The following is a 26387-nucleotide window of genomic DNA, read 5'->3' as shown; positions in this document are numbered from 1 at the left end:
CTTTTACAACGAAAGCCGGCAGTATTTGGTGATAAGGATAGTGTTTTTATTTTGGTGTTAAGGTGGAACGCACCTCGGGGACAGACATTCTGACTCTCGAACTTTTACAATTCTCTTCTGATATACCACATGTGGGGGTTCATTTTAAAGCTCTTGGTGAAAGAAAACCTTTCACCGGCTTAGTTTTTCGAAATTCGAAAATTTTTACTTTTCTCCATAGAGTTAACACAGGGATGGCGGCCATTTTGAATTTCTAATATCGCTAAATCTCGGGTAATTTGTTTCTCTAGTACCAAAATTTGCACGGTGACCCTCTATTTTTATTCTTGATTTTGAAAGAGAATGATTGAAAGATTCCTTGAGGAAAGTTAGAGCAAAAGTTTAAGTCTTCCACTTTCGAGGTGCATACTACCTTAAAGCAATCGCGTTTGAAATCGTTTAGGGAATATAATTGGCCAAAATCTTGATAAAAAACGACGGTCTATTTCTTACCAGAATTCATATTGATATGTAAGGAATTTTAAAATATTTCTTGAAATATTTTCAGTTTTGTCAACATTTAATGCTGTTTATTTTAACATATTCTCTTTCCGAACTTCCAAATTAAATTCTCGAGTTAAAAAGTAAAAAATCGTTTAATGTTGTATTGTCACAGTTGATGAATCGGGTTAATGTACGAGCATTCTATGAAATATTAATGACTACATGCACTCCCTTTTCTAACGCTATTTTATAATATCACGTTTTCACGCTATATTTTCTATGCGGATGAACATATGTGGTCACATTCATGTATAGTTGTTCGTAAGATTCCTCAAGATGGGCATTGATTGATCTAAAACATCGTACTTGAGCACTATTTCGCAACAAGTATGAAAAAAGTAATATATTACTGCGAAGTTCCTGATCTGATTCAAATATATTCACGACGGTGTAGTAGATAGCACACAAGCTGAACCCGTGATGTCGATAATGATAAAGTGGTGGTCAATATCTACATGATTGTACATCTCTACCGTTGATGACAAAATCCAAGAGAGAGAAAGTGATTTTTACCAAACCTTTATTCTTAATGCACATTTAAGATCATATACATAACACACGATCTGTAATATTAACATGACAAGCATGGAAGGATTGGAAATAATACATGTATACAAACAGCATTTGCATCGGAGACTACTGTATTTTATGTGAGGTTAGATCAGATGTGGAGTTTTATCAATTCCATCAAATAAGGTTTTCTTTCTTTATTGCATAATTGACAAAATAATTATAACAGCAAAACATCTGAAAAATAATGACGAGGTTTTTCATACATTTTACCGAATGGCAGTTTGCAAGGAGTCAGTGTTAATAATTATCGATTTTTCGCCTGACAACTCTGAGATTTGACTGAGTCACAGATGCCTAAAATTGAACATCTGAGACTACCATATTAATTGACAATATACCCACAACTTAGGGAAAACGTGCAAAGATATAATTTTGTATGTGTCATGGCAGAAAATCAAATGTGTAGCGTTCTAATTTTTAGTACAATTCAACAAAAACTAAACAATCTAATTAAAGTAATTCCATTTGCAAACAATGCACGTGATTCTGTCAATGTGCCTGGTCAGTTTGAAAACAAGAGATACGCTGGATGTGACATCATTAACCCTGTCGTCTTTTTAAAGTTTTGACAGTTTGGCCATGATGGGCTGATGAAACAAGTGGCAATTGGTGACAAATGAAAATCCTCGCTAATCCTCACAGATCAATGAAAATATCTAATGTGATCTTATCAATTAAAAGGAACTCGGTTAAGGAATTGTCCTAAATTCACCCCAAAACATCAATAATGAATATAAAATGGACATACTGGATCATTTCATGTAAACAAATGGATGTTCCTGTTTTTATTACTTTTAAAAATATCTAGAATGGGCGAAGGTGCTTAAGTGTGAAGGTGAAGTACTGGCCATATTACAGCATTTCATATTTCATGCATATTTGACGTGTCATATACTTGTATTTACATAGGGAATGGTTTTAGGATGGTACTTCGAAGCTAAAATGTATTTTAAGTAAAATAATCAACTGGTGGTCATATTATATTGCAAGCAATTTATGACATATCATTTTATGTATCAGAATATAAAAAAGCAAAAATTTGCATGCCTTCGTCATGTGTCAGATTTGTGTTTGTATAGGCCAAGGACGATCGATGTTGCCATATATCGTGCAACGACAGTTTTAAGTTAAAGAACCAAAATATGTGAGTTCATAATGATAAATGGCTGCGTCGCAGTTTACTATTCAGGTACTACTAACAAATGTACGGAATTGTGTATATAATGAAAACAGATGGACAAATTAATGTAAAACAAGTCTCAAAATAAAAAAAAAACCAGGCTTTTAAGAGATCTTCTTTCACAGCTGCTAGCTATAGCATCGAGACTTTCACTGCTGCCTAAATAAAGGATTGTCCAGGATTAATATATTGTCGCTGGGAAGGCAATTACCAAAGATGAGTGAATTTCTACCCTTGTTCAATGAGGTATTTCGCTAAGCTACTTTGTCTTGGGTACAATGGAACACGAAATCGCTACAATAATGTGACAACCACGTGCTTTAGTAAGCAATTGTCCATCGACGGTACATAATTATCTGCCATGGTTCGTACAAGACTGATTAAAATTTGGCTTTCCTCGACTGTATGATAATTTAAAACCTGATTGAAATGAAAGTATTACAATTATCTCAACAGCCATAATTCGATATTGCTGTAAGTGTTGTTGCTTCATGTTTGAAAGAATTAAATTTGGTATACAGACTTAAAACTGCCTCAAGAATTCTTTAACACATACATGTCGGGCGTCATTTGTGGGTACACTTCAAGCTTAAAATGGACTTCTCTAAAGCCTCTAACTTGAACTCCCGACAGTTTTTTTCCTGAGTTTTGTTTACTGTATATCAACTGATGTATCTTGGTCAATTCCATAAAATATGTATATTCGGCTAGCAACACAGGTCGTGTATCGTTCGGGTTTTCTTTAAAATTATATATGTTTTAGGGCACAGAGAGTAGGCAAGAAATATGATACGAAAATTTTGCATTCCTGTCTTTCTTTTTGAGATACAAAGTATAGAAATACGCTTTGTCCTTTGATTTTGTGCAGTCCTCGCTACTTTGCTACAACTCCTTGCCCTCAAACATTTAGGGGACTGATTTAACATGTATTGCTACTTCCTGCAGTGCAAAGTTCTAAAAAATTCCTTTACTTACGACTTTCAGGCTGCACGAAAAAAAACATGTAATGCCAGCCACGCAACAATAGCACAATAGAGCTGAGCCAATAAGTTTGCACACAGTATGTTTTGGAAATGTATTGATTTGAAAATGATAGTTTATTGTTCATAGTAGACGAGTTTTAATAAAATATTTTAGAGTACACGTCTGAGATGCTGGATGTTGATGCCGAACCCGCTATACTTATCGTGTTGTGCTCTGGGACGGTGACCCTTGACACAAGTCATGACTGATGCTATCGAAAGATAGCAGCGAACGATGGTATATTGTCAACCAAAACAAAAATATTGATGACTTTTGATTTAGTTTGAAATTTTAAAGTTATCCTTGTAACTTTATTACTTTATCGCTTGCAAATCTTAATCAAAGTAAAACATACTGAAGCTCTTGCCGTGACGTTTGATGACGCACTTACAAGCATTGTGGGATTTCATTGGCAGCGACAACAGTGTACATGTGTAATGGAAAACATTTTTATCGTATAACAATGATATATGTGTGCAAATAAGCCACTTCCAACCGCCCTGGGAGAAAAACTGCCGACATAGTATTTTTCTCGGATTCATTTGTACAGAAAGGACTGATCTTGCCGTTACCTTGAATCTAGTATGGTGACACCACCTTTTGAATATATTGTTTGCAAAACGACTTCGCATTCAAAGACATTGTGAAAGGTCAAGAAGATAATATTAAAATATCTTAGTAGCCCTTCAACAAACAGCCACTGCACAGATCAAAATGCACCTACATGTATCAAATGATTGAATTTTACCATAGTGATTAGATATTCTTTGACAATTCTGTACTCTTTTCATTCGCATATAGGTGGAAGATGTCAAAGATTATATTATAATAACATGTATCAAATACACTTTCAACTGACCATTCGGCGATACAATCCTCACTTTTGAAAGTGGAACTGTGTAGATAACGCAAATAGGCCGACGACTCCCCATTAATTTGAGCACGGATAATGCTTTTATATTTGAAAAATAACAAACCAAGATGCATCATTTTAGTTAGAATGTTTAAAACCCTTGTGAGAAACGTTCAATGCCTAAGTTTAAATATGCAAGGCATGTATATACCGATATACATGGGCTCGGGGGTCTTGATAGAATCCACACCAAAATATGTTTACTTTTATTATGTAATGATATAGTGCATCACCATGAAAGGTGTCCTTAAGGTAGAACGCACCTCGGGGACAGATATTCGGACTCTCAAACTTTTACAGTTCTCTTCTGATATACCACATGTGGGGGTTCATTTTAAAGCTTTTGGTGAAAGAAAACTTTTCACCGGCGTAGTTTTTCGAAATTCGAAAATTTTCATTTTTCTCCATAGAGTTAACACAGGTAATGCGGCCATTTTGAATTTTTAATATCGGTAAATCTTGGGTAATTTGTTTCTCTAGTACCAAAATTTGCGCGGTGACCCTCTATTTTTATTCTTGATTTTGAAAGAGAATGATTGAAAGATCCCTTGAGGAAAGTTAGAGCAAAAGTTTAAGTCTTTCACTTTCGAGGTGCATACTACCTTAAGGTTGCAGTAAACTTAGTATAAGTTAGTATATGAATAAATGTATTGCATTACTATGTTGTACCTTTTTGTGTTTAATGAAAGAAACTGTTAAACCAAATGCGCTCCATTTCCAAAGAAAACACCAAAGCCAAAGTTCATTATCCAAACGTCACACATATCTAGTGTTTCATCCCAGAATATCAGCGTCAGTCGATGTTGGTTGTTGACACGCTCAGTGTGCTTGCATAGTTTTGTGATAATTTTGTGATAATTGGTACGCTGACAAAGTTAGTTACATGTGTACAGTGAATTATATCTTAAAACTTGCTCAGCGTCATGTAACTACTGGGACCGATGACTGAAGGGCACACTTTATACCATCAAGGGAACGTTCAGTAAGCTACATACAAATGCAAGCATTTAAATGATAATTTAATGATATTACTTTCTGTTCACTGATTTAGAAAGTAACTGTCTTCAATTGATAAAGCTGTAATGGTTGTTTTTACATGTTACATGGCATCAACGTAACCACGGCGCCAATTATCTGTCCATCAATTTGACCAAAACTCGTTTAGAGACTGCAATAGGATTGATGCGTTCACATTTCACTCATTTCAAAAACACTTAAATGTTAGCATTTCATTTGAGATCCAAAATTCATGTTTTCGACATGTAATTTCAGCTTTCCTTTTCTCAAACACTTCAATACCAACATCAACGACGACAGCAACATAAATTAATTATAGTAATGATAAACTGGTCTGTGATAGCAAATGAAAATATATAATGAAAACAGGGGTCAACCTGTACCTTCTACAGGCTCAATAATGTTAAGATAGGTCAAAAAAGATAAACAAGTGATAGTTGCTGTAGGAATTACATCGTTCCTTATTCTGTCTCGAATACTTCATGACATGCATCTTGCATTCGCATTAATGTTGAATTTCAGCAAAGCTGGTTCGATTCGTTGAAAATTAGGCACCAATTACCGTGTCTCATTTAGATTGCTTCAAAGATGAGAGAGGCAGCTGGCGGATGTAATCAGAGAATCATTACGTCTAGGGTTACTCGAAAAATGCTACGTACCAACTTGCAGTTTTAATGCCAGCTGCTATAGAGACGGCTTGCTTTTTTGATCAACTAAGTAATTTGTACGCAAAACACATCGCGACGCAGTAAAGACGTGAGTGAAATCAACTGAAGATAAAACTGCGGGCAAGGGCCTAACCATCTAAGCCAATTATAAACAGTGCATCACCCAAACAATATGTACAACAGCTGTTACGTGTACACTAAAAATGATAAATGATTTGAATCTTAGAATCGATGTTAACTTGATTGAACCTTTGGAATGCAGTGATATGAGACAGACTTGCATGGGCCATATTGTGGTCGATAATTAGGGGCCAAAGCCTACCGGGGCCCCTATTGGTTTCGTAGGAGTTCAACTTTCTTCTTCTTCTACTGCTTCTTCTTCCGCTCTTTTTTTGTCGACCTGGAACTTGAACACCGCTTACCGCAAACTTCTGAAACTTGCAGAGCTAATAAGTACCTATGAGATCTCGTTCACCTGGGTATACAAATTTCGATTGGTCACGTGACCTGGCGGCCATATTGGATTTTCCAAAAACCTAAAAATGGCTTCTCCAGAAGACCCAGGGGTCTAGTCGATTTGAAATTTTTTGTATAGTAAGCATGGCCTAAGGTCTTAAGAATTTGCCAATAAAATCGCATGCGGTCACGTGACCTTGGCCGCCATATTGGATTTTGCGAAAATCGTGATTTAATCTTTAAAAATCTTCTTCTCCAGAACCAAAACACCGATTTGACTGAAATTTCACATGTAACATCTTAAGTGTGATCTCTTTCAAGTTTGCGAAAGGCGTTTTGATCGGTCACGTGGTTTGGCCACCATATTGGATTTTGCAAAAATCGTGATTTAATCTTCAAAAATCTTCTTCTCCAGAACCAACACACCGATTCGACTGAAATTTGACATGTAGCATCTTAAGTGTGATCTCTTTCAAGTTTGCGAAAGGCGTTTTGATCGGTCACGTGGTCTGGCCGCCATATTGGATTTTGCGAAAATCGTGATTTAATCTTTAAAAATCTTCTTCTCCAGAACCAACACACCGATTCGACTGAAATTTGACATGTAACATCTTAAGTGTGATCTCTTTCGAGTTTGCGAAAGGCGTTTTGATCGGTCACATGGTTTGGCCGCCATATTGGATTTTGCGAAAATCGTGATTTAATCTTTAAAAATCTTCTACTCCAGAACCAATACACAGATTCGATTGAAATTGGACATGTAACATCTTAAGTGTGATCTCTTTCAAGTTTGCGAAAGGCCTTTTGATCGGTCACGTGGTTTGGCCGCCATATTGGATTTTTCGAAAATCGTGATTTAATCTTTAAAAATCTTCTTCTCCCGAACAAACATCGAATTGACTGAAATTTGCATATACCATCTTTAAAGTGATGTGTTTCAAGTTTGTGAAATAGGTTTTGATCGGTCTCGTGGTTTGGCCGCCATATTGGATTTTCCGTAAAATATTAAATTCCAAGTGAAACGTACAGTAACTATTAGATGATGTTCAAAATCCTACTTTTTCAAGCTCGAATTTTGCACATAATATCATTAGTGCAAGATTTTTCAACCATGTTCACCGCTTGGGCCCGCCAACGCTGCTTGCAGCTTTAATTATAATTGCTCTCTTCCAATAACGATGTCCCTATATTCAATGTTCGCATTCAGCTCGCTTGACAATAATTCTACAGAAGAGGTCAACTTTTTCAATCGAACACTACAACTATTTTGAATATTCATACGCAAAACAACTTTCCGCTTCTGTCACGTACAATGTCTCGGTCTTTATTCAAGCTGACAAAGAGATAATCAGGAACGTGCGCATGTGTATCCAGTAGTAAAGCTTTTATTTTTGTGTTTCATTTCATCATTCAAACGTTTCTGCTTCTTTCACTCAACCTATTCTATTTCCAACCTGTGAATCCCAAACGTTTATCGTAAAATATACTGAGTGAATTCACCGAAAAATGGTGCCGTTTTCTTTGGATCACAACTGTGGTGAAAGTTAAATGACAAGATAAGGAAGTTCCCTTCTCAACACCCCTTCTCTTCGCTGAAGTGTTTTACAGGGAACCTATACATGTGTTTTGACCTGTCTTGGCATAGACTAGGCATAGGCATAGACTGCATCATGAAATATACTGAATGGATTTTAACACTGCCAGTTTTAGTGGCGACGATTTTTCCAATGCACATTCTTTTAATTACAGGCATCCATCGATTCAGAATAAATCCTGTACCATTGAATTCCTAGCAGGTCGTTGAGCGTGGTGAATGTGGTGAGTTTTCACAAGCTAAGATTAAAATTTGATCACAACTAATCAATTGACTGCTTCAATTAATTTACAACAATGCCAAAGGTTTCACAGTTACTTGGGACAAGTTTTGTAGCCAATGTGATTAGAAGAGAAGTCACACTGAGATATCCCTTGTGAATGTTCATGTGGCAACATGTATTTTGTTGAAAGGAGTGTGTGCGCGATGACCTTACATTCCAGGCAGGATAGAATGGGGTAGCTCCGCTAAAGATGACTTAAAACTTCATCGAAAATTCTTGTACGTTTTCCAAAAATATAAAGATATTCAACCGGCACCCCTTCTATAATTCTTTGAATACTATGACCCCTAAAAGCATATTTCTATGTTTGTCTACGGATATTATAGATTCGTAGAAAACACAAAAGAAACCGAGCAAATCCGATTTTAATTAATGATGTTGATTTGTCGAATCCACCAAGTATATAAATAAGACAGGTCAGTCTGGTTTATAGCACGCGAAAGAAGGGGAAAGAAAAGTGGTATGGCAGGCCATGACACTTGATGCTCTCATTTAAGTATTTCTCGTAAAACCATCTGCTACACTTACAAGAGGTCAGTACTAATATGTCAACCACAACAGCCATGTGTCAGAAAGTCGGTCCAGCTTTTAATCAACACTGTAGCCCGAGATGAAATACAAAATGTTCTTTTGTGAACAGCCATGCACATAGATGGAGAGGTATACACAGAAGTATATACAGAGAGAAGTATTCAACAAAATGTATTTTATAGCCTGCATAAACACCTACAAAAGCTTCTCAGTTTGAAATATTTCTACCCTCTCATGAAAGTTCGCTTGATGTTAATCGATGCATATTTATGTCCTACCGCAGATTTGTCATAGCTTAATATGACCATCAGCGTCAGCGTAACTAACTCCTGTCAAAAATGTGTTCTCCCGAAATGGCGAAGTTTGGACCAATGTCACAAGCTTCTTGGCCAGAATTATATTCATTAGTTGCCAAGCTGTCTTTACTGTGAATTTCGTCAGATTAAGAGTTGGTCAATATGAAAAATATTCTTCAAAAACGATTACATGTCGACGACTATCTCCACAAAATCTAACGGGGGAAGCATTTGTTGTAAATCAGAAAACTGCGTATTCACAGAACTTCGAGCCATCCACACTGAAACTATTATTTTCCGATCGACATCGACGAATCAATTCCATGCTCAAAGAAGCAAAAAATAAATTCCTGCTGGATGGTCCTTCAACTCAGAATCCATCGTCCTAGAAAATCTGATAGAAATACTATCACCAAAGTGTCCTGCGCTCATTAAAATATTACCCAGAATTCTCAAGTGTGTTGCGCTAGGGGACTTCATAACAATATAACATAGCGTTTTACGCCTGTAAGTTATACAAAAACCAGCTAAACGTTTAAATTTGCCTACGTTATATTCGGAAGAATTGTCAGCCTGAAGTATCAGCAAGATTGGCGGTCGGATAAAAGGTAATTAAAAACATCGTATTCACAATTATTCCACACTGAAAAACGCTGATTAGCCATCTGATAGCTCGACCTATACAACATTGGCCATTCTGTAGTGTCCCTTCATGTAGTAGCTACATTCGTTTTGATCTGTTTTTCCATTGGAATCTCACCTTATTAGAATGCCATCTTTGCATATTGACATCATATGCTACAGCGCTCGAAATGAACTTTTGTCATCATTTTTACAGACAACCTTTAGTCATAACTCTGCCACGCGAGATCTTGTTCAGCAATCGTAACAAAAAGGATAAATTGTATTTGGAATACCATAATCATGGTTCACATAACCGAAGCGAAAACGCTCCACTCGCAACTCGGCGCATAATCAGCCATGATGAAATTCTGCGTCTGTGACGGATGATTCGTCTGGAAATAAATTTGAAAATGTTTATATTTCCATGTTTTAACAACTTAATAAGACACCGTTTTGCATGAAAAGCAAGATCGATATGGGTGAACATTCTTAACGCTAAGTAGTTTTGATTTTACTTCAAATCACTTCAGAATTGTACACAATCTCCAACCATCAGTATTTGCCGGGCAAAATGTCGACAAGAACAGCACACGTTTACAGCTGTCTCGGAGCATATGCTGTATGCTTCTCGATACTCAGTAAATCATTAGAAAACGTTCCCCGTGGAAATATGGAAAGAGTGAGTGGTAGTCTTTCCATAATTACGATAATTCAATCCATTTACTTCCAGGACAGTATATGATGTGTCGAAAAAATGTCAATTGGGAATAATATCGTGTTGACGAAATTTGGTCAATTGACATTAAACAAATGTGTAGTCACACGATCGGGATATTTGGTCAATTGACATTAAACAAATGTGTAGTCACACGATCGGGATATTTTTCGTTATACTTTAGAGTAAGATTAATAAATCACTAACTAAAATTTGTATATTTAAAAATTACCCTTTCTCCGACACTGAGCAGTCGACACGACCATTTCTTGTGTCCACGGATATATAATATAGTATTTTAGTTGTACAGACCATTTCATTACAATACAATGATAAAGTGTTATGTCTGTTGGATCACTATGCCAGACTCTTCAAACTCTAAATTAGCAAACCATATTTTCATCAATATCGACATTGCATTATTTTCAGTATTATAACAGTTAATAGTTATTTTCAACATTGTAACAGTTAAAAGTATACTAGATTGCTTTGGGTTTCCTAGCCTTAACCAAAGAGAATACTAAAATGTATTTTGATTATTCCACGATAACAAGAATTTGATATACTAACTCCCTTGGAAAATTTGACATTTCGGTATTAGCCAGCGCTTTTGTACTCAAGTCTTAAAATTGAATAACCGCTTTCGAGGCAAAACAAAGTATATGCGTTATTTACACATGGTCTTCATGAAACAGGATAAGTAGCTTGCGAGCTTTATCATTGCACATGGGGCCACAAACCAAGGAAAAGAGCAAAATTAAAAAAAAAATCCTTTCTGTAGAGGTGTAGAGAGGTATAGAGATGACAACTACTTTACAGACACAATATTAGAAATTGAACTTTGCGGTCGATCTCAAAGTTCAGGAAGACAAATTTGCATTCTTCGCTTGCTTGTTTCATATCTGTACACCGAAAAGAGAAATTCAGATTTACTTCATTAAAAAAGTGTTTATCTGCTGATTGAAGTTATGGAATTATATACTAGGCTATATGAAGGAAATTGTGCCGGCTTGGTGACTTAAAAGATATCTATGCAATCACGACTTTGAATGGCGTGCAAGGCAAAGGCCAATATGTCATCCTGCATACACAGAAAGAATGGCAATCGTAGAATTATATGGAATGATTGATGTGAATATGTCACTCATCGAATCAATGAATGAAGACATAATTCTGAAAAACATTTGCAAAGCTTTCGGATTAACTTAAAGTACATGATATTCATATTATGACTCACGTGAGACGGTTGCCATACGGTGGCCATATCTTAATAATGTATAATGCATAAGTGGGAGATAAAGCATGGTGTCCTTGTCTTTATTTTAAAAGATATCAGTATAGGTATCTGTTAAAGTGTGAACTAATCATAGATATCGTTTTCAGCAGGCAAATTGTAAGTCTTGAACAGAGTAATATAACCACACATATTCAGTGGCCATTATAACATTTGACAGAGCCTCCTAAAGGTTTAACCATGCATATCACACACACGTCTTTATTTTAGGGCTGTGTAACAGTAGGTTATGGAAAATCAATACGCTAGAAGATACCGACAAGTCCGATTACTAGTATAAGTAATGATTGCATGAAGAAATTTTCAGCAAACTATGCAAAAAACACGTCTATAAAAACAATGAAATGAATTGCATTTTCTTTTGTACAGAATGGCATAATTTTGCATTTTATTTTGAAATGTATCACGGTGACACCACATCAGTGATGTGTCAAATGTCAAATTAGCGATTTAAGTAGAATGCAGAAATGAATAAATAGACGAAAGGAAATTACAATTACAAAATGGAAGATATATAATTACAATTTCCTGTTGGCTGAAGTGTTGACTTATTGAAGTGTTGACTTATTGATTTTTTCGCAATTTATCAGCTGCCAGCAAAATGGTATCATCTAGAGTTCAGCACTTTCCACTAGCAGCTTCCAAATTATCATATACTTATTTAAAATTTATGTCCCTTTATATCTAAAACACTAATCTGATTGCACAGTCTAGATTGTGTGACTGTCCAATACGATATTCGTATCCAACTACGTGTGTCGACAATGTCAATCTACAAATTTTGATATAAAAATCAGCATAGTAAGAGACAATACATGGCTAGACTAAAGTTACAACACTGTTTATCGTTGTAATTATTTATCATTGTATACGTACTTTTGCATTTATTTATAACAGATTTGTCACAAGAATAGGACATTCATTTACCCAATATATATTGTCGATGATCTGTTTACTTTGCAATATGCTCGCATACATCACAAGGGGCTCCACTTATTACTCTTCCAATCTGTTCAGTGCAATTTTGCTGTACAGTGTCAGAATATACTGATAACGTGCCATTCATATTGAACATTTGACAGAAACTCTTTATCATTATTAACATGGGCGTAAGTCCTTCACAGTGACAGATATAGCCGCTACCTATATGTTGATATCGATAATGTCATCAACGTAGAAGGAGCATTCGCCTGAAACAACTTAGGATTAGGATAATGAATTCAAGTTTGTGGGTGACACAGAAAGTAAATTGTAACACTTAGAACAGCGCAACACTAGAACATGACGACACAACGATGGTTTTTAAAGTTCTGAAAGAGGTAAAACACACTAGGCTATTCAATGTGTATGCAGAGATATACAATCAGCTTTTTACAGACTGATTGCGGTACACCTGTACATCATTTACATACAACTTCGTTGATTATGATTTCATTTATCATTTGATGAAATGATTCTTTTGTGAAACAATTCTTTCCATTTGGTTAGATCAAAATATCATATGGCTGGTTTCACCCGAACCTGATTTCAACTAGTAAATGTCTAAAACAATCCGCACAAAAACGAACCAGGGGGGTCTCAGTAAGCCGGTATGTTTCTATTTTGAATAAACAATAAGGCTTATTCTACGTGTTCATGTCAAAAACTATTTTATACATCGAGTAGTTTTGCGCTTGCATTCAAGACATGGGCTCTTGCCGGAACTCACATTTGTGAGGAAACTCTTGAGTCAGTGTGTTCAATTTGAGAAGGAAATCTGAACAACAGTGAATACATTTGCAATCTCCTATTGCCAAATGTTTGTCTTACCCTTACAAGCAATGGGTTAGCAAAAAGCGACATGCGATTTGAACCTATTGTATCACCTTTCCCGACCTTGTCTTGTGATTGAATCGAAGTCTGTACGAATGAAACTAAAGCTTAGGCTAGAACAGTATAGGATGTCTGGTATCTTCATTTTTCGGCTAATTTACGTGTTATGTGTTTGTAGAATGGATCCCTACTCGGGGGGGGGGGGGGGGGTTGAGTTGCAGTTTGCCGTCGTCTGAATTGGTGTGGTAAAGTCCAGGTGTCATGTTGTACCGCTTTGGCTTGTAATTTATTCTTTGTACATCGCACTGCACTATCTGCAGAATGTATTAATGAGCCACTCTGGAATGCTTGTCTAAGTGGCCGTTCCAGCTGTCCCGCTGGAATAGCTGTGAGTGGTATAATGGTGAGTGCATTCAATCCCAGAGCGTTCACAGCAGATCACGAAAGTGTTTATTGAGTCTGTCCAATATATATGATTCCATCCATGCACCGGAATTTAGGCATTCCCTGATTGGGTGGGCGGCATAGTAAGACAGCAGGTGGAGTAAGCAAGATAATATAAACAGTAATATTGCTCCGAGTAAGTTTTATGATGCTACCTTTGCACAGCAGAACGATACTCAAGTCTTCCAAGGACGTACAGGCTACCTGCTATGTGTAATGCGACGGTGAACTATCGCTCTTGCTGATGCAGATTTGTACTTGATGACCGACAGAAACCAAATGAGACTTAATGAACAATGAGGGACTGGACACAAATTACAGGGGGGTGGGGGTGGGCCGGTGTTTTTTGGGGGTGGGTCGCCATTTTTCGCCCAAGCATTTTTGAAGGGTCATAAAATTTTGTGCAAGCCTATGGGGGAGGGTCACCTTTTTTTATGCATCCAAGCTGAAATTGCATGGGCACGTATTAAAGAATATGGAATACTGAAAAAAGAAAAAATGCCTCCTGGCACTTTCATTTTCTGTCATTTCCATTTTTGGCGCGCCCTTCGGGTGCAAGTTTAAGAGTATAATAAACAATGAATTGTTGATCCAAGCAGCCACATTGATTTAAGTTGTCATGATTTCTACTTATCCAACTCCTCTATTGTACATATACACTGTCCCCTATAATGACGCTTTCAATAACAATTTGGGAGATCACTTATTTGATATCATTCTCCCATTGACAATACATTGGGTATAGGTCGGTGTCAAATGTTCATGAAGCTGTATGTACATTTTTCATTTTTTGATGGACATTGACAGAATACAAACTATTCAGAATACTGCAAAATGTCACCAATAACAACTGGAAGCTTCAGGTCGAACAACTTTTGAATAACAATTTACGATCAGATAACCTATGAGTTATTTGTAGTTTCCTCATAGCTTACAATGTAAAGTGAATGAACATTCGGTGAAATTCCAAAATCAAATTTCTTGCACAACCATGGACTTGAAACCACTCTAGTCTAATCATGAAAATTAATACTAATAATTAGGTGTACATGAATGAACAAATTTACCTAGTTTGGTATTGGGAAAAAAATATTCATAGTTTCATCATAGGCTGCCATGCATAGTCAATGGACATTTCAGTGAAATTCCAAAATCAAATTTCTTGCACAACCATAGACTTGAAACCACTGTAGTCTAGTCATGAACATTAATACTAATAATTAGGTGTACATAAATGCACAGATTTACCTAGTTTTGTATTGGGAAAAAAATATTCATAGTTTCATCATAGGCTGCCATGCATAGCGAATGGACATTTCAGTGAAATTCCAAAATCAAATTTCTTGCACAACCATTGACTTGAAACCACTCTAGTCTAGTCATGAACATTAATACTAATAATTAGGTGTACATAAATGCACAGATTTACCTAGTTTTGTATTGGAAAAAAAATGTTCATAGTTTCATCATAAGCTGCCATGTATAGTGAATGGACATTTCAGTGAAATTCCAAAATCAAATTTCCTGCACAACCATAGACTTGAAACCACTGTAGTCTAATCATGAACATTAATACTAATAATTAGGTGTACATAAATGCTCAGATTTACCTAATTTTGTATTGGAAAAAAAATGTTCATAGTTTCATCATAGGCTGCCATGCATACTGAATCGACATTATCGATGAAATCTAAAAATTACATTTTTTGTACATGCATGCACTTTTTACCTGCCACTTAAAGCAAAGTACACTTAGATGAATTATCACATACATATGATTTGATATTTTTTGGACAAAGCGTTATATCGGCCGCATTTTGCCTTCCTGTCGGGAGGGGACTTCAAAAGTATAGCAAGTCAGAAGGAGGTCTTGAACACATTGCGGGTTTGTTGGGGGGGGTATGTGGGTATTGAGTAACAGGGGAGGGTCACTTATTTTCATGCACGGATAAGGGGGAGGGTCACTAATTTTTGTGCATGAACTTTTGAAGGGTCACTATTTTTGATGCATCGGTGTTTCGAAAAACGCCGCCCCCCCCCGTAATTTATGTCCAGTCCCTGAAAAGAACGTTGTTTTCATTAAGGCCACCAACTGAGTCGTCATCAGTACGGCAAAAAAACGATAACGTCACAACCATCCCAGGCCTCGGACTGGCGGCATGTAATCTTTCCATAAGCACTCACTAACGTTAGAGACATCGGTACGGTTTGCGTCGTACCGCTTCTTGTATCTGGCCCTGTTGACATTGTTATTATGATGCCTTGCTACCAATGTACAACATACCAAAGAAAATGTTGCTCAATAGGTCGTGAGCAAAACTAAGATTGCTAATGAGAAGTACCTCACTTTTACTGCATAAAGTGCAACGAAAATGTGTTTTAAGTGGTTCAAGAAAGTTATTGTATTTTTTCTAGACCGACGAATTGGACAACCAAGAACATGAACATGGTCGACAGTTGATTCTTGGGTGCACTATCGGGACTGTCATTACTTGCAAACATCCCTGCTTTACTTACTTCCCAAAGAAAGTTTGAAGGCAGCAGTGCAGTAAATGATCAGATAGCGGTGAATGCCTAACATTGTCTAAAGTATCTACTTTGACGTCCGCAGTTGGTTGACGCGGAAAAATATTTAAAACTTATAATAAGCGACATCATTTCAATATCAGAAAAGATAATGTACAAACAATCCCGACAAAAACTGATAATGTTGTTTTGAATAAAACAAATGAACATAAAATTGTAGTCTCCAAGTGTAAGTCATCGCAGATTTACAAACTATGGTTTTTTCATAACGCTTTTGAGTAATTCAACTTTTAATCAGGACAAGATACCGTTGATTGATAGTGTCAACCTGTACGCTGTAGACATATCGACAATCGACAACACAAACCTGTCAGTTTCCGTCAAGTGATTGAAGTTTGTAGTACTCCATGACGTAAGCATTGATGTGTTGGCATCGATGACGGAGACAGCACGACGACGGCAGCGACGGTTGTAGTAGCTTCGGTCATAGCAGGCAATGAGCTTGTCTACCTGTGCGATCGAACGCCGATGGAGGGGAGTACTTGTAAAATTTTCATTTAGGGGGTTGCCGAAAAATGTGAAAACATCTATTCATGCGAATTCCAAATTTATGACCCTTGATTGGGATTTGCTTGACATATTTTGGGAATTTTCACCTTTATTATATAGTATGTGAATGCTTTCCTTAAATATTGGACATTGGCTTTGTCATCTACCCATGCTTAAGATTTTTCGGACGAAAAGTTTGACCCGTGCCCGGTGTTTAGGGATTTTTCGTGAAAAGGTGTCCCATTAGGGTGGCATTATACCCGTACGCATTTCTATGAGTGTCACCCCCGGATCCAATAGGTCCTTTTCGGGCTCATCTGGATCGACAGCTTGAAATATTTTATGGAAGCCACTACACCAAAGGACAATAGCTTTTTAGTGACAGTGACGGTACACAGCGAAATGCTGTCCCTTGCCTGTCGATGCCAGACTCGATTGGGCGGCAGGACAGCTAAACGCCAGACAATTATTGACAAGTTCACGTGACTGCAGATCCATAGGTCTGAATGTAAAGATAGCGTACGATGTATCAAAATTTAAACATAATCAGATTTATGAATGAAAGTATTTTGTACAACATTTGCATATGCCAAAGGTGACTGGCCGTTTCACTCACTCAAAAGAAAGTTATCCCGGTAAATAAAACAGATCGCGTGAATATTTTTATCATCTGCTGAAATATTTTATATACCTCTTAATTAAACGATGAATAAAAAGACTTTTCATGCGATAAGTACACATAGCTCTTCGTTTGACGTCATTGGATAAGAGTGTTTTTCACCGTACGGAATACGATAATTTCTCCCCTTCGGCTCGAAGTTAAACTGCTTCGCGAAAAAATACTCGTATCTATTTCTTTGACGGTGTATCAGTAGTCATAGCATACTGGCACACGTCATGTAATAAAAACGTCATTGTATTTCACGGTACAAAAGTGAGTGTGAAACAGAAGTAGATGTAGACTTCTTTATTTTCGCAAATGTTCATCAACATATGAAATATACAAATCTACTGTACATGTTGCCGTGAGAACTTCTCAAATTTTCATGTTATTCAATTAGTTGCTTGCCTTAACTGTGATTCCCCTTTCCGCTGTGGCTTTATTTAATGAATGAAACACTGAGCTCGGACAAAGGATGAAAAACATTTCAACAATTTTCATTATAGCTGGAGAAATAAGTTATATAGACATCAAACAAATGAAGGATAGTACACCGTCGAACATTCGATTTAATGAGTACCAAATGATGGAGCTTCATGTCATACTAGAAACGTGCATACTTAAAAGTAACTTATAACTGAGTTTCAATTAAATTGTCGTAATATACAAACCGTAGTTTTTATTCTATAGCTATGTAAGTCTTTGAGGTTTTAAAGACAAATAAATAAAATTATGTTATATGGAAGACCAATCTTCATCAAAATTTAATATTCTCATTTTAAACTTTTGGTTATGACACACCATTTTAAAATTTTTTAATAATTATATCTTAATGTATGTCCAGTTGTTACCGTGTGTTCTGAACGCACCCATAACAGACTTGTCGTTGAACCCGTACGTGTTTTATAACTTGTACGAGGAAGAAAGAAAATGATCAAACAGATCACATGTTTCCAACTCGAGATTGTGAAAAAAACAGCAACTAATTTCCTGGCTTTTACAAAAGCTGTACACGGTATGATTTTGCAAACAGATACAGCAGGTTGTGCGATAAGGTGTGTCTGTAATCGCCATTGTGTCTAGGTTATGCACAGAAAATAACATGCTGATAGTGTCAAAAGCGTCAACGTCGGACTCAGTCAATACTGGTAACAACTACAAAATCAGAAAGATGCATTTTGGGATAACTATCCCAGCAAATTGTACATGTAAAATGTGACACACTGACATGTATTACCCTATTTACAGTCAGTTGCAACTCCAACTTATCACTGTTGGCTGTAAATTATATATGCAGTAAGGCATTTTAGTCGGTGGAGATAATGATATAACACATATCTCCTACGGGAGATAAGGGTTGATTTCTCCGATCGTTTTCCATTACTTTGCTGTATTCTTTACTTGTACCGTGAATTTAATAAAGTTAGTTTCCCAGGAAGCAATGTACCTTCTCAGGCTTAAAACTGTAAAGCCGATACTTATCAGGTGTATTAATATTGTATCACGAATTCAGGACAAATATTCTTGTATCAGACCTCTTCGACATGGGAGCTTTAACAACAAATACGGGGCTGGTAGAAGTGGCAGTAATAGGCTAAACAAACCATATTACACTCGATTTTCCCGGGTAAGCATGTAACTGTTCATTGCAGAATGTTCTCACGTTCGTGTACCAAACTTTACATCAACTGTCGTCTATGGTAAGTCATCTACAGCCATCGAACAAATCGCGGAATGATTTCCTAAAACGATTGTCAATGCTCTACTGGTGGACTGGAATGTCAGACGTAATCGGAAAATTTTAAGTACCCGGATTTACGCTTGATCGCGCATATACTGGCCTTGACAAGTATTGATCTCAGCGCGCTTTTAGAGGCTGATTTGTGACCTCAATTAAGCTGCAAACCTTTTTGTAGTTATCGTTTGTTCATTTAAACGATTGGAATGTCAAGTCACTTTCCATGGTTGTATTTTGAAAAAATTCTAAGTCGCAATATAGTTTTCGCACTAACGCATAATTTTCGATTTCGAAATGTGTACATCACTGGCAAACACTCCTGTTGAACCTTAGCGGCCAGAGATGTTTACCCGAAAACGCGGAAGAACGCAGATTTTAAGGTCACAATGTAATAGACCCGTCGATCAGTTTCAGTTGGTTTGTAGGTATACTGGTTGATATCTTCATTTCATTTATTGACTTTCGTCCTTTTATTGAAACGTCTGACTTGATTGACTGACAGCTGTACTCAACGGCTTTACTTCGTTTTACTTGGCTGGTTATTTTCATAATCGCAGTTTCTCACGCATATTGCTCACTTAGTAGACGAACTTGAATACTGGGCAATCAACGCTTTACATGAAAAAATGAAAACACCGAAATACAGTTGACATATAGAAATAATTTAATCTTCCAATATGTCGTCAAATTTTATCGTAGTTGATGAACATTTGTCGATTAATCTTGGCTGTCATTTTGCAAATTAATTCACAATAATACAACTTAAACATCATTTCCTGCCTTACAAATATTTAAACACTAAATCAGATATGTTAACAATGATTTTGAGTTATTATTCTGCAGTTAACTGGTGTTGCATAGTTTTTGATTGACATGACAATGCTTGACGAGTTTGATACTCTTCAAATATCGCCGTTTCGTTGCAAAGTGTGTGCTTCAATTCAGTCCATTAGCGTTGAATTGTCATTGACAACATTTTCGTTCTATAAAAATATGTTTTCAAATACAGCAACTACAATTACGTTGAAAATACAATAGAGGAGATGTGAAACATGTCAAAGCAAATCTGCTCCCCTAGCATCAGGTCATAAATAGTCTAGGTAAAATTGCTTTACTTGAAATTCTACACAGCGCTATTATTATACATTTTTGGTTTGAGTGTACAAGCTGCAGGCTATAGTGACGATTTAAGGCGGCGACTTGTAAATAGAATTTGACTCTATATCCACACACATGTTCTGGCATTTGGTAAAAAGCAGCCTTAGATTTGAAAACCAATTCCTCATTTAGTACTTGGCGTCTTATCTGAGGGCGTTCAAATGTTCTTTGGTTTCCTTTATTTGAGTCTATGTTGAGTTTCACATACTTCACACACATGTGCTAATCATCATTAATGTCCGCAATCAAGATTAATTCTAATGACACTTTAGAGTTGCAGCACACAAGTTTAAGAGTAAATTTTACAAATTAAATGCAAATTAATCAAATGTTCTTGCCTTGTTAGCTCCGCTGTCAGCGACGCGGAGGTTATCAAATAGGCTGATTTTCCGTCGTCGTCGTCGTCCGTCAACAGTTGCCTTCTCCTCTGAAACCGAAAGTCCGATTGCTTTGAAATTTTATAAGCAGTTCACTTTGGAGTGACCTCACTTAAGTTTGTTCAAATCGTGGTGAAATTTGCATATTTGTATTTTGGAGGCATTTTATGCTGTTTTTGGTGAAAACATCTTCTCAAAAACTACTCATCTGATAGCTTTGGTTGAAATGTTCTTTGGGATGATCTTAATGTGATATGTTCAAATTATGACGAAACCTTCAATTTGTATTTTTGCAGCTATTTTTGCCATATTATGTCTGGCCACTGAAATGAGTTATCAAAGATTTCCACCTTCTTCATCAACACATTATGTTATTCTCTACATAACACAGTGGAGCTATATCGGCCGCTAGTTTGCTTGTTTGAGATACCAATGTAATTTTACTTATTTCATCGATCACTGGCTAAGATAACGGGCTATTTTGGCAAATACTTATCAATCGAGTAAGCACTTCAAAAGTTGTCACTGGAGTTTCAAAGTGCAGTAGGTAATACTACACTTGTAGAAAACTTCGGAAAGCTTTCAATTGTCCTAAATTAATTTACCAATTCCTTTCTAAGGTCTAGATTGTATTTCTATTTAGAGTTAAGGAAAGTACAAAATAGTGAAACTGACCGTTCATTATATTGGAAGGTTCTGAATTCTGTTAGATACAAGCAGATCAGATTAATGTTCACATCAATTGAAACTATACTTTATTTAACAGTTGATAGACCTGCCATCACAAATTTCTTAAAAAGTCTACTTGTTTTCTAGTATGATTATCGTGTTTGCTCCAGAATTGGAATACGAGAATCACGAAATAATTATCAAAACGATATCGGATTCTGTCTGGTCCTGATATACATTTCTTCAAAGTCATTTAATATCAAGGGAAGAGACGATAATAGTGTATTCTTCTACAGCAATTAATAAGAGCATTAACAATTCTCTGTTTAAAGTTGGCAGTGCAGTCACTTATATCTTTAAGATTACCTAACTACCTTGCACCGATGTTTTTCTGTATTTTTAAACAGTGGTAAATATGGCCCTGAGAATATTTACTTTCACAAGCTTTGAACTCGTTTCACCTTCCATCACAGCTTTCTCATGAATGCTGATGATTCAACAGCAATTCTGCAACTTTAGCTTTTCTGTTGCGTGTTTAAGATGGAACAAATAAAATCGTCAAATTCAGTAAAAATGTATATACAGCATGCATTAACGATTGAACATGTAAACGTTTATTCTTTGAATAATATTCACTGTTAGATCGTTACCTGTACAATGCAATAACTGACCTAAACGACTTCTATGTTCGCATGTTCGTCCTTAATATCAATCTGTGCCTTTTTGGATGAGTAAGAGTATATCCATGGTACTTTCCACTCACAGGAAGCTACACTTGGTTTGGTTCAGTGAACAACAATTTAGTTAATGCACTTGAATGTATGGAACATGATTGAACCATTCAAATTGTTAATACGAAAGTAATTGTCAATTAACGACATTTATATGAAATACTGTGTATGGCGAACTACGAACTGCTCGGAATTGGCGAGTTAAATAATGTCAGTGTGTCGTTTAAGATACAATTTTATTTGCCTGTCACCGGTCTGACCAATTAATAATAAGCGCACCCTATGTGTTGTAGCCGAGGCTCTTTGAACAAGGTAATAAAGTATATTATCAGTAACTCATTAGTAATTGTTCAGTATGATGACATCATTATTTATTAAGAAATAAATCTTTTGAAACGACATCTGTCGATGTTAACATTATTAACGTTGCAAAACTATCAAGTAAGGTTTTTCGATGTGAATGTTGAGCAAAGTAGTAGTATTTACTTTCATCAAATTGATGAAAACTGTTCATGGCCATCATTATGCCAGTCGTCATCACATTACATGTAATAAAAATTCATATTTTACCTCAACAAAATTGGTTTACATTTCATCTATTTAGCAATTCCTCTTCGTTCACATTTGCATTGTGATTGCTGCATAGGTTTACAACCTATGTCGTTTGCATCGATACGAATAATTCAATGTATACTCAGTGAGGTAGCTAATAGACTGTTCAAGGCTTTCGCGAACGATTTCTTGGCGGATGAGATTATTCTCCTGTAAGGTACCGTAGTAGGGAAATGGCGGGAAATGGCGGATGGGTAGATTTTCTCATCAAAGGGCGGGGCAATGTTATTCTTTTTTTCAGAGGGCGACTTGGAAAACATACTAAGGGAGCCGGGGGTTCGATCGGAGGAATTTCATCAGAAACTCTGAAATTTTAATAACCCCCAGCCAACCATGATGAATTTGATAAAATCCCCTCTCTAACACAGAACTTTTGACTGACCCCGCACTTAGAAAAGTTAAATATCAATAAATACATGTACTTGTAAAATTTAAAAAATTATAGCAACAGTAAAGACTTTCAAATCCGGGTGTACCCTGCAACGTACAATCGGTTATGTCATAAAAAGGTGAAACCAACAAAATGAAATTCAAAGTAAAAAAATGTAGATATAAAAACTCAAGCTCTAACCAGTATCCAATCATATAGTGTACTTTAATTTGGATGGGTATCATTAATGACATGGTCTTCACTAGGATATCCGACAGGGCAGAATTTGAAAGTACGGGGGAGAACACGTGAGAGGCTGAGGGGGAAAGTGTCAGAGAGGGTGTCCCCTCTATTTCGTGGCAAATTTTGAGAAATTTATATATGCGAGGCTGCAGTCTGGGGCAATCTTAGAGGTGTTTTCAATTTGTTTGGTTTTTTTTACTGAGTAAAACTTTTAAAAGTTAGAACACCCCAAGGGGGTGAGCACGAGAGGGGGCGTCAATTTCTCAAAAATTTCGATGCGAGAGGGGAGCGTCCCCCTCTCGCATAGAAAATTTTGAGAAATTGATGTTTGCAATCGTGCAATCTTAGAGGTATTTCAATTTATTTCGCACCATAAGTGAGTAACCGCCCTTTTTCTCTCCACATTTTGAGTAACCCTCTTGTCGCTTTTAATTTTTTGAGTGACTCCCCTCAGATTCCTCTGACCCCTAGGCTGTAAATAATGACAGCTCCCTGATATGTACAGAGAAGGCAGGATTCGGTTTTGGACAATCATGTTGCGAGAAGGAGTAATTGGGACATTTGTAATTTGTAAACAGGACCAGCAGGAGTTCCCGGTGGAGTATGGGCCGATGACAAACTTGTGGTAGCGAGGGAGCATTTTAAATAATAACAGGATGATAGTTGGGCGATAATGAACAGCACCCACTTCCCCCAGAATTTTTACGTTTAGTTCAAAATATCTCATAGGTAGAAACACATTTACCTAAAATTTCTCGACATTTGTGAGTAGACTGTCCCGGCTTATACTTATCCCATGATCGGAAATGGACACATACTTCTAATATGAACATAAAGCTAACGTTAGAACCCTTTTGAAAAATCCCACACTAATTCCATTGTACCATTAGCAACGGTGAACTTATCAAACGGCAAATCTAAATCTGTTGTTAAACTGTTCTACATTTCTCCATATAATGACGGATGCTGATAAAATATCATGACTTCGAACCAAAGTGTGACAAAAATCATGACAAAACACTAAGCAAACTGTAATCATCGATGTTCATTCTGATTCATCAGTGTCTTGATGCGGTATTGTATGCCACACAATCCTGATGGGGTATCTCATGCTAAACTGCTAAAGGACTAACTGCTATCGTGGTGTGAACATTATGATCCTGGAAGGCTGTGGGTCGATGACCTAGGAAGTGGTATCTGATTCAGTAGACTGATGATGATTGACAGCAAAGTACAAGGGTATTATAACTTCTGCAAGTGTGTCGAGGTTACTCCCTGTGCAATGCTGACAGTTAAATTGCAACTGTATTCACGCTAAGCTACAAAGCTTTAGTTGAGATAAAATCCGGCTGAAAAGGTATGACTCTATGAGAAGTTAAGACGTAGGGAAAAATGTGTATTTCCATTAATAAGCCCTCAGGAAATAGGGTTGGTCGGTCGGTAACTTTAAGTTTTTATTTTTATTTCAGTTTGACCAATAAAAAACAACTATTTTCAGCAAAATCATGCATGCTTTATGGAAAAAAGTTTGAGGTCGGAGAATTTAAGTAAGGTAGCTCTGGTTACCGAAAACACACGTTTTTTATTTCATCTACAGCAGAGGTAGACAGAGAAACAGAGACTGTTTGTTTAATCTCCATATTATATTTACAATTTCACTATACGCTAAGAAGGTACCCGGCATTAGGAATAATCTCCAGTTAGATCCCGCCAAGGGACTATACATCTGATAAGAATATTAACATGCATTGCAAATTTAACTGCAGGTAGCAGCTGTTCGAAGCATGTTTAATGATTTTTCAAAAGTCAGTGTTAAATGAAACACAACATGACTCAAAATAAGGTTACTAAGATAAATTACCAAGATTATTTAGAAAAAATATACCATGTGATCTGTAACAATATTTTCTCCTGCACGCTGTGTAAGCGCTAGTCCCTGAACCGCTGTCATTCTAACTCTTTAACCCGTGACAATACTCCGTTCAGTCGTTGACTTTCATATAGGTATATACATTCTAACAGCTCTTTCGTGTCGTAGATCGGTTGGCAGTTGGATTAGTCGCGTATAGCATTTAAAGACACACACACAACTTTATGATATTCTTACTAACTTTATCATCGTTGTCGTCATTTCTTCATTTTATAACTTGACAGGATATGTCATCAAAGATACTATACTTTATTTACTATAATAGAACAGATGGTTGAGGCACTCATTATTTTTACTTTTACAATTTCTGATAACACAATGTATTTGACTTGTATTTACATACAACATTTTCAGTAATTTACTGACAGAATAGGAGTAATGAACGAGACTGTTTGAGACCGGAAGAGGTGGAACTGAACGGAATCCGAAATTTTCCAAACCACCATAATGTTTTGTACCAGGCCAGTGGCAACAACTCCACTTTAAGGGTAGTGACATTATTTCCTGCTTCAAAAGTGTAAGATTACAGCCATACATATGTGTTGCTGCTTAAAATAGCGGTTGAAAAATATTGCTGCCCTCATGTCACTCACCACATATTGATTCAATATCTTTGAAGTACGGGGTCATGATCCCATAAAAGACAGGAAAAGAGAAAATCAGTTTACCTAGGAATGAAATCGTCAGGCCTATTCAAATAGTTTCAAGTTGCACGTCTTTGGCTTTTGTATAAACGTATAAACGTCTGCTGAACAACAGCCTGTTTTGTCTGTGTTATGGCAGACCGTAAAATGAATGTGCCTCAGAACGTCTGTCTCACTGTGTCTCTGTCTCTTTCGCTGTCTGTCTGTCTGTCT

The 26387-nt window shown here is 36.6% G+C and overlaps 1 protein-coding gene across 2 annotated transcripts in view; it reads left to right on the top strand.

The window, feature by feature from the left end:
* The window catches only part of LOC139122457 (neuromedin-K receptor-like), a 46187-nt gene that overhangs the window by 596 nt on the left and 19204 nt on the right, over window positions 1-26387 (top strand). The window contains exon 1 of one of the 2 annotated variants that reach the window (XM_070687840.1): window positions 9524-9685. The exons of the other annotated variant lie outside the window; for it this stretch is intronic. The gene's annotated coding sequence lies outside the window, so the exon portion shown is untranslated. Of the gene's footprint in view, window positions 1-9523; window positions 9686-26387 lie in introns of those variants that run through there. 2 annotated transcript variants of the gene reach the window in all.

The sequence above is a fragment of the Ptychodera flava genome, chromosome 22 (assembly GCF_041260155.1).
Source record: "Ptychodera flava strain L36383 chromosome 22, AS_Pfla_20210202, whole genome shotgun sequence".
NCBI classification, from domain to species: domain Eukaryota; kingdom Metazoa; phylum Hemichordata; class Enteropneusta; family Ptychoderidae; genus Ptychodera; species Ptychodera flava.
The sequence above is the reverse complement of the archived record's forward strand: the minus strand, read 5'-3'. Positions and strand labels throughout refer to the sequence as shown.